The 10,517-nt window shown below is 38.6% G+C and overlaps 1 long non-coding RNA gene across 1 annotated transcript in view; it reads left to right on the top strand.

Moving 5' to 3' along the window:
* The window catches only part of LOC115029109, an 11,921-nt gene extending 4,556 nt beyond the window's left edge, over positions 1 to 7,365 (top strand). Inside the window, exon 2 of the long non-coding RNA XR_003834683.1 lies at positions 6,961 to 7,365. This is a non-coding gene — a long non-coding RNA (uncharacterized LOC115029109). The remainder of the gene's footprint in view (positions 1 to 6,960) is intronic.
* The last annotated feature ends 3,152 nt before the right edge of the window (positions 7,366 to 10,517 follow it).

Here is a 10,517-nt window from a genome sequence, read left to right as displayed (position 1 = left end):
AAAAAAAAAAAAGAAAACATCCCACTGGTACAAAAGAGGCACACCTGAAGTGGACTGATGATCTAGTCTTAGATTGGATTTGAAGCTTTCTTCATAGGAAGGAATCGATACCTGAGATTTTAAACCCATTCAGAAATCAATGCATGGCGAGGCCTTAGATCCTTGGTTATAACTGTACTGTTATTAAGTTAAACTTACATGACAACAAACTGTATTTTAAATATTTATATTCAGACTCTATAGATAATGCTACTCCCATATTTAATCAAAGAAGCTTGTCTTTGCAGCAAACCAGTAAAAAGCAGGAAACTCATGGCTGCTTAAGGTAATGAGAATGAGTGACATTTGAGTGCTCAGCCCGAAACAGGACATTTCTGCATTACCTATAGAGCTTAGGGAACACCGCACAAGAAGGACCATAAGAATGCAAAGGCTGGAAGATAGGGAGAAAGGTGTATAGTGGCACTATGGTGCTCTGAAGGAGAATGGCCCCATAGGCTCATATGTTTGAATGCCCAGTTTGTAGTTGTTAGAACTGTTTTGGAAGGATTAGGACATGTGGCTTTGTTGAGGGAGTGTGAAGTGTTGAAGTGTGTCACTGGGTATATGCTTTTGGGGTTTCAAAAAGCCACACACCATTCCTCAGTTAGCGCTTTCTGCCTCCTGTCTTTGGACACTGATGTAAGCTCTCAGCTACTGGTCCAGTGCCATGCCGGACTGCCTACTCTCATCCTCCTCACCATCTTGGGCATAGACTCTAACACTGCAACTGTAAGTGCTAATACATAGTTTCTTTTATAAGTTTCCTTAGTCATGGTGTCTTAGCACAGCAACTAAAAACTACTTATTTCAGGGCAGGACATAGCCATTGTAAACAAAGTTTCAATGTAACAGCAGTGTACTTACATGAAACTGGACTTGCCAACTGCCAGCCCTGGACCAAGGAGGAACTCAGGGAGCCCTACACATTCTAGCTGAACTATTAGATACTGATGGATTCTAGGGTAAGGGTAATTAGTGTATTCAGTTGTGTACCTAACAGTGAGCCCTCCATACTCCAGTGAATAGTTAGTTCCAAACCTGTGACCATTTAGATTTGGTTAAAATTAGTGGGTCACAAAACAAAACAACATAAGTTTGGAAAGAGACTTATAGAGGGAGAATGATGGGGACAAGGGAGAACAAAAGAGGGACCAAGGACAGAATGCATTATATACATGTATGAAATTATCAGAGAACAACTTAATGAATAAAATATATACATCTATGCAAGAAGAGGAGGAACAAAAGGGATGGAGGAGGAAGGATAGAAGAGAAAGAGGAGGAGGAACAGGAGGGATAGAAAAGGAGGAGGAACAGGACACATGGAAGAGCAGAAGGAACAAGAGAGATGGGAGAGGAGGAGGAGGAGGAATGGAAGAGGAGAGGGAGGATGAAAAAGGGTAGTGGGGGTGGGGAGGAGTAAAAATGTGATGGCAGATCGCTCCTCTTTCACATTCGCAAATCAAGGAAAATCCATGGGGTGGTGAGGAAGAAAGTGACAGTATCTAAGCCAGGAAGACTGTCCCCCAGCAAAAAACTAAATTATTTGTCTCTTAAAATGCTTCTCTAGCTTCCAGAGGTGAGAAAATAAAATTTTGTTGTTCAAGCCAACTAGACTATCATATTTTCTAATGATACCTTGAGCAGACTAATGGATTCAAAACTTGTTTCTTTTTGGAAAGCACAGAAAGTTGTGCTTTTTATTTTTGTCTGCAATACTCAGCATTCTGAACTTACTTACACAAGCTCTATAAGACATGTTACATCATTTTTCGGATTACTCTTCTAGAAGCCTGAAGTGAGTTTGGGTTTCCTATGACTACCTGGCAAATAATAAGCAACAGAAGTAGGAAAGTCCACTTCATTTAAAAATTTCAATTTCCCCCAGAGAACACACGTTGCAATTTACTCCTCCCTGCATTGAGGTTTGTCATCACTGCCACAGACTCTGCTTTGAACAAGTGTATAAATCTTTCTCTATTCCTCTCTCTCCTCACCCTCTTCCTATCTCTGACTGTGTATCTCACTCTCCTTTTGCTCTCTCTTTCTCTCCCTTGATTTAGAAATTTTGTTATTATAACCAATACTGGCAGAAATTCCTATTTAAAATATGACAAAGTAAATTGAGCAATTATTATATTTTATTCTATTTAAAATTCTACATAGAAAGTAGCTGATTTAACAGTATGGTAGTGATATAGACTAGATTTCCCATAGCAGCTATATCATGGTAAAGGCACGAGGAATGAAGCAATAGGGTCCTTTGTGTAATACCATGTGGAGGGAGTGTTCTATAAGATCCATGAGCCATTATTCCAAATGCTTGTGCAAACATGTCTTCCTTCATCTTAACCTTTCCTCATTATTTTATGAGCTAATACCAACTGAACTAGTTTAGCTTCTTGAATAAGATAAAATCAAATAACTTGGTATACTATTTTCCCAAGTTCTTCATGATTTTTTTATATTTCTATATAACCATCATTATGCAGATAAGAGACTATTTCCATCATTTACTTCTGAAAAAGTATCTTCATATCTAATACATTTAATAAACAAATTAGAATCATAATTATAGTTCGACAGCATCAGGCAACTTTGAGGGTCAGTAAATACTTGCAAATAAAACGGTAGCTTTATTTGTTCCTAAGTTGCATTCTTGAAACACTAACATTTTACCTGTAGTAAATATGCAAGAATTATGCCACCATGGAAGAATATGGATGTAGAAAAGACTGCTCGAGTTGAGTCCTAACTCTGTGAACTTACTGCGTGTTGAGAGGGACACGGTGTCCTTTTGTTACATGTGTTGAGATAGACACAGTGTCCTTCTGTGATGTGTGTTGATGGGGCTGCAGTGTCCTTCAGTGATACATGTTGAGAGGAAAGTAGTGTCCTCTTTCACCATGTGAGTTCTGGAGATGGTACTTTGGTTGGCAAGCTTGGCAGTAAGTACCCTTACCTGATGAATTATCTCCCTGGTCCCCAAGAAGTATGTAAATGCATGCATACATCCCATTTCAAGTGTTTGCTTATATCCAGCTCTCTTTGCCACAGCACTAGAAACACTTCCCATATCACGGGAATAGCGGATGTTACTGCCTTGCCAGCTCTCAGTGGCAACAACTACTCTGTCCCAGAGCCTCCAGTACAGGGGATAGGGGCGAATGCTTTTATATGAAGGCATGCTCACTTAAAGACTCTGGTCTGCTCTTACTGTGCGAAATCACAAGTTAGCAAAAGAGAATGCCGTATGTTCTTATGCCTGAACTTGTGACCTGGACACAAGTTTCAGCACCTGTGAAATGCCCCACCCCCACCCCACCCTCGCTCCCCAGTGCAGTCTTAGAGTGTAGTTGCTCCTCAATGCTCCTTTGAAAATAGACATTAAAGTGGAGAAAAGGGGAGCACTGAAAAGCCAGAACAGACTGAGAAGACCTTTAGAAAATCACTCTGATTCTCCTTTAAGCACGCTCAGTGAGGAGACTGAGAGTTCGTGAATGCATTCTTTATCAGAGTGACTTCTCAGAAGACCCCTTGTTAAGACAAAGTCCTAGTGAGTAGACAGTGATTTAGGGCTGAGTTGGTGATTAAGCTGTAGATTTATGCTTTTCTTTACTCCTTTCACTAGAACCAGGCAAAATAACGTGCCAATGATATCTGATAGAGCAGGGCAAAGAACTCTGTGGTCAGAGTGTGAACTAATGCTGTTAGTAACTGGGGGTAGTAAATTTTCTTGCTGGATTGTAGCATGCTTTCACATGGGTCAGTAGCATTAGCCTCACAGCCAGAAATAAAAGCCAAGCAAAGTCTGCATTTAGCTTCATATATTACTATCATTTTTTAAGCATTTGAATTTTACTTTTAATTATGAGTACTTATGTGTATCTCTGTGGAGTTTTGTACAAGTGAGTACCATGCCCAGCGAAGCCAAAAGAGTTTGGACCCATAGAATAAGAGTTAAAGATGTCATAAGCATCCGTACCCTGTGAGGGTTTTGGAAACTGAAGTCCAGTCCTCTACAAAAGCAGTGCATATTTACTGTTAACAGTAGAACTATCTCTCGTGCCCTGTTGTTTTTAATTTTCATTCCCAACAATCTGTTGCATATTTGAATAGCTAGTAGCCCAAAGCTTTGTTTTTTTTTAAATTTCTGTTCACGCCAGAAGCACACAATTTGCACGTCTTCTGGGTGCTTAGGAGATGCTTGGTGAATACACAGCATAAAACTGTATTATGAAACAGAGTAGGGCTGCAATGCCTTCATGTTATCATGTATTGGTTTGTGTCTTCACAGTGGCCTTCAGGTCCAAGCATTGAACTTAATGCTAAATGCGACAAGATTGCTTCTAAAAAAAACATGAATTGTGTAGGTTAATAAATCATTATTAGGAAATTATGTCATACACACACACACACACACACACACACATACACAAACACACACACACACACACACACCAAAGGCAGTGTTCTAGTCAAATATCTTAACTCCAAATTACTTTGGAATTCTAGGTTCTGTGATAAAGATAAACATCTATAAGTCATAGCCATTGGCTTCAGGAAGCTCACAGTCTAAGAAGAGCTGCTGCTTTCTCTGCCAACTATGCCCAATCAAAAACTGAATAATTACCTCTCAATTCCAACAGGACTTTTGTATAATCCCTAGAGCATTTTCCCTTTCTTACTTCATGTCCCAGTCACTGCATGTCTTTACAGAATGCAGTGTAATATTTTGCTATTCTTATATGCTGTGTGTTAATCAAGGCAGCATCTTTTGGTTATCTGTTATTTCAAATAGTTTTCATTTCTTTGAGATACGAGCATTAAAAACACTTTCTTATGGTTATTTTAAATAATTTGGTACACCATTGGTAAGGAGGATCACCCATTCTATAATAAAAGGCTAAAACGCATCACCTTATCTGGCTGGAGTTTGCACCCATTCACCATCTACCCTCTGCATCATCCTTCCCTCTCCTCTGCCTTGCCTGGTAACCACAATGCACAAATCTACATCTATGCACTCACCTTTAAATGGATTAAATCCCATAGCATTTGTCTTGTAGATAGTTTCCTTTAAAGTCATTCTGTCTTGGGGAATGGAAAATGAAGACAGCTAGAGAGTGGGGATTAAAATCTGTTACCTGTACACTGTGTGCCAATTACTGTTTCAGATACTATGCATCCATTCTTTTAATTTAATACTAAAAGACAATACCATGGGTTGGATTATGAAATGTTGCTTTTTTGGGTGAAACAAAACAACATCAGAATGGTGAAATTACCTTGTTTGAGACCACATACCCAGTATGTACTGGAGATGGGATTTCAGTTATTAACAAAGGCAGACAGTATACTTAATTCGTTTAATTGCCAGTCCTAAATAAGTACTTTGAGTATCTTGCTTTTTTAAGGATTACTTCCTCTCCTCAAATATGTTTTCTTGTGACCATTGGACCTCAAACAATTCTAGTTGTAGATGCCTCCAATAAGGACAAGAACTGTACCCATTCCTCTTATGAAAATAGCAAGGGAAAGAACCAACAGTCACTTCTAAGGTTTTGAGTGTGTGCTACCAAAAGCAGGGAAATTTACCTGACACTCATTCAGTTGTAAAAATGAGGTGTAGAATATCCAATAATCAAGATTCACTTATCCTTTTATTCAGCAAGTACTAGTGATTATCTCCAATACTCCCTGATTAGTCTTAATAATTTATTAAACAGCCTCAGATGATTCATGTTGCTAGTTACAGATAGGAAGAAACCAAATTAATAGGGCCTAACAAAAACAGGAGTCAATAGTATGCATATGGATAATCCAAAATAGATAAGGAAGAGGGGTGAAAAGATGGCAAGTCTGCCTATTTTATTTTATATATTGGAATGTTGTTTTGAAGCAGGGTCTTCTTCTAGTCAGTTGGCTATAATTTGCTTTGTAGCCAAGGGCATCCTTCTGCCTCAGATGACTGAGTACTAGGACTACAAGGATAAACCACCATACCTAAACAGTTTGTGTGTGTGTATGTTCTTGTAAATTATTTTGGTTTTTACTGGCCAGGAACTATCACATGGTCACTCCTAGGAGCCATGATGTTTACACTATAGTTTGGAATGTACATATGAATTCCCAACTTTTGAATCAGCACTCACGGTATCTGTGTAATTTCACAACACATAAAATCTCCGCAAGGAGAGGGGTGTTTGAAGAATGGAGTTGTTGGCAACTGATACCTGCTCAGAGACAGATAATCAGTTTTCTGTAAGGGTATGGCTCCTAGTGGATTGACCATACTCCAGTGCTAGTACTCATCCAAGAATAAATGGTATCACTAACTGTAATTGTCTGGTTTTTAAAATACAACCAGAAGTAGTGTGTATAGTAAAGTGATGGTGAACCTGGGAGGAATGTAAGAAGGAAGTATGACCATAATGCATTGTATAAAATTCTAAAAGAATTAATAAACATGAAAAAAGTAAAAAAAGAGAATGTTATAATGAAAAAGAAAGAGGGCCTTTCAAGAATATCAAGAATTTTCAGTCTCTCAACTCTAGATAAAAGAGGCAAGTAATTGTAATTGGCTTTGAAGGGCATATTTAGCTCGTCTCCAGTGATGGGCATAGGAAACCACTAGTTCTCCCAGGTCAGTGCCTATTGACACAAAGGGACATCTACTTCTATCATCTTTTGCCTGTGAGCCTGTATTCACTCGTCATGGCTCCAGGGCAAATATAATGAAAGTATCTATATGAATCTTGCATTCATTTTACTAGCTAGTCAATGCTCTTAACACAATGCCTGGGATATAAGAAATTATAAGAATAATTATTAAAATGTGAGTAAGTACAACTAGAGTTAAGCCTTTTTGAATATTTTTGTAAATTGCTTTTAACTTTCCAAAAATGTTTATGCTAGGAATGTTCATCTGGACCTCTGAATGCCATCCTCTGAGAAGAAGCCCATGACAGCAAGCACGCTGGAGCGCAACACCATCCTGGGTGAAGATTTGCTGCAATTGAATGTGGATGTGCTGATCTCTGTGCTCCTGGATATGGAGCTGTTAATCTCTCCTCCAGAGCTGGATGCAGGCCCAGGCTGCCATGTAGCACTGAGTGATGCCATGCCAATTCCAGACAAGGTCTTTATTGCTGGAAATGTTGCATAATGACAGTTTTATTCATGTGAAAACGCAGAATACATTTCAACTGTATGAAATTGTTTATGTTCATCAGAAATGTTATTTGTCTTCACAAAGTCTGGTTTCAATGAACCAGCTATGTAATGGATATTAAATAAACATGGAATTTTACATGTTCATAATATTTGGTTTCTTGTTGTGATTTTGATGAACTATACTTTCAAGCATTGTCAGTTCATCCTTATTTACAAAGAAACGTTTACATGTAGCAGACTGATGCAGTGACTGGCTTTATTTTAAATAAGTCAACTTTTCTGTTCAATGTTTAATGTGCAGCTGACTCAAAATGTTCTTTTAGACCACATTTACATTGCTTTCTGAATAACACGTACTATATTATTTCTGACTTTATATCATGAGTCATATAATCCAAAGATATTCTGATTCTATTTTTATGTATTTTGCAAGATAAATAATATATAAATCACTAACAAAACTAAGGAGCTCATATTAAAAGACTTATAAGACCCAATGAGAATGATCTACAGAAATTTATTCTCTTAAAGGAAATGTTTCAAAATTATTTTATATAAAATTAACTTTGTCCTATGAAGCCTTGACAACAAATATAAAACAAAAAGTTGGAGTTCCTCTATTTCTTTGCATATTTAAGAAAAGTGAATGAATGAATACTTCTTAAGCTGATGATTTTTATGTTTCATAATAGAAAAATATCAGATAACTAGCAAATACTCTGCACGCACAGCTTTGTTTTTGTTGCTTCTTTAAGATTAAATTTCTCTTCACTCTATACATATTCTTCTTTTTTATTTTTAAAGTGTTATAGTTTTATTTGTGGATTTATTTATGAGATGTTTTTGTTTGACCATTCAGAGAAAGAAATGACATTCATTACTCTTTTGAAAGGTGATAACTAACGAGTTAACTATGAGCTCATGTTCTTTTCTTCTCTTGCCTTCTCTTCACTGTAGAAGGATGTGTGTGCCACATTGCTGTTGAGGGAGACACTGGAAGATTTGGAGGAGGAAAAAGATGACTGCCTATGTTTAAAGGGAGATTTCCATACTATGAAAGAATTGTTTCATGATTGGCTCCTTGTCTTTGGTTTGGAAGTTGGGGTGATGATAGATAGAGAGAAAGAGGAGGAGGAGGCAACAGAGCAAGCTAGAAAGCTGAGAAAGAAGGGAGTAAGGGGGAAACTTCTAGAACATTCATGGCACAATGTTGGTGTGTATGTGTGTGTATGACCACATTTCAAAGCATTCTAGCATCAGCTTGCTTTAGTCAAAAGAATTTCATTTTAAATGCCTTTCAATGATACTTCCTAGATTAGGTTACTTTGTGGGTGACTAGCCTCTCCCATTCCTAGGATTCTTTTCTTTTGACTAGTTTCATTTTCCAGTCAGTGACCTTTCCCTGACCTCAGCCTTACTCTGGGGTCACCTTGCTGGAGCTCTAGTATAAAACTGAATAGAAGGCTTGCCAGATTGTTGGCACTGGATAAGTGGTGCTGAGCACAATCACCCTTTTATGAGCGGGAGGGCAGCTTCCTCTCCTGAGGCTCAGAGCTCTGGGCTGCCTGATAACCCCTTTCATTTTGTTGTCCAGTAATTTTCCCTCTGGCCCGATATGCAATCCAGTGGCCTTGCAGGATGATGGCATGCGCCACTGATGCAAGAAGGAAATAAAGACCTTTGGCGGACATCAGCAAAACTTTTGGCCATGCTCAAATCATGCATTCTATAGGCAAGTGGGTCAATTGTTTGCCTCCAGGTAATTAAAAACTCCAGTGCTTAAGCTTAATTTACTTATTTTAAAATTTTACTGTTGCAATTATATTATGTTGAAAATCATTGCCTGAACACTTAACTATATAGCTGCACTGTAGTCTGTTCATAAAATGCCCTTGGAGGAACTTTTACTTCAACATAGAAGAAATACAACTGTGAATCTACCAGAGGGATAGACAATTTTGATAGCTGTGGCTGTTCCTTACTGAGGAAGTGATCTGTCTAATGGGTCATAAAGCTGAGATTCCAGGTCTGCAGTGGCATAGTTCAGATTGCTGCAACAAAATACTATACACTAGGCAATGTACACATAACAGAAATTTGTTTCTCCTGGTTCTGGAGGCTAGGAAGTCCAAGACCAAGGGCTAGCAGATTTATGCCTGATGAGGGTCTCCTTTTCTGGTTCAGAGATAGTGTCATGTAGCTTGATGTTAATGGCTTGGCAAAAGGGTCTAACAAATTCCTCAGACTTCTTACAAAGTGATCAACTTGACCCCTGTATTCTTTGTGCTCATGATTGCCTCTTAAAGACTCCACCTGTGTGCACCTCATTATTACATTAAGGACTTATTTTCAACATTTGAAGCCAGCCAAACACTGAGAGTACAGAAGATGGTAATCAGGCTATGACATGTGTTATTGAAATTAAAGTCTAGTGTCTTAACCTCTTTTTTTTTAATTAGATATTTTCTTTATATACATTTCAAATGCTATCCTGAAATTCCCCTATACCCTCCTCCCGCCCTGCTTTCCTACCCACCCACTCCCGCTTCTTGGCCCTGGCATTCCCCTGTACTGGGGCATATAAAGTTTGCAATACCAAGGGGCCTCTCTTCCCAGTGATGGCCTAAGTCAGCTAGGCCATCTTCTGCTACATGTGCAGCTAGAGATACGAGCTCTGGGGTTCTGGTTAGTTCATATTGTTGTTCCACCTATAGAGTTGCAGACCACTTCAGCTCCTTGGGTGCTTTCTCTAGCTTCTCCATTGGGGGCCCTGTGTTCCATCTTATAGATGACTAGGAGCATCCACTTCTGTATTTGCCAGGCACTGGCATAGCCTCATATGAGACAGGGTCCCTTCAGCAAAATATTTCTGGCATATGCAATAGTGTCTGTGTCTTAACCTCTTATGAACAGAAGCATAGTAAGACTGACAATCTGTAAGGCCACCACGGTACACTCTGTATTTGTTCCCACACTAAAGATGTTAATACAAAGGAAGAGTAGAAGATGAGGTGTTCATAGGAGACAAAAAACAAATAACCCTTCATCTTGCTATCCAACTTTGTCAGGTCTTGGAAGGAGAGTACTTCAAATTATTCTCAAATGAATAGAGTCGTGTCCCATATTTGGGAATTTAATTAAGCCCAAGTGGGGGGAAGGTATGGAAGTCTTAAATACCATTTTGTTATGCAAAGCATTCATGAATATTTTCAGCAACATTAGGTAATTCTATATCAAATACACTCGTGATTCCTATTGGTCTGTTTGTGGCGCCGCAGAACACAACCATCAGTCAGTGT

This window comes from Mus caroli, chromosome 13 (genome assembly GCF_900094665.2).
Source record: "Mus caroli chromosome 13, CAROLI_EIJ_v1.1, whole genome shotgun sequence".
Taxonomy (NCBI): Eukaryota; Metazoa; Chordata; class Mammalia; order Rodentia; family Muridae; genus Mus; species Mus caroli.
This window is presented reverse-complemented; position numbering and strand designations above follow the sequence as displayed.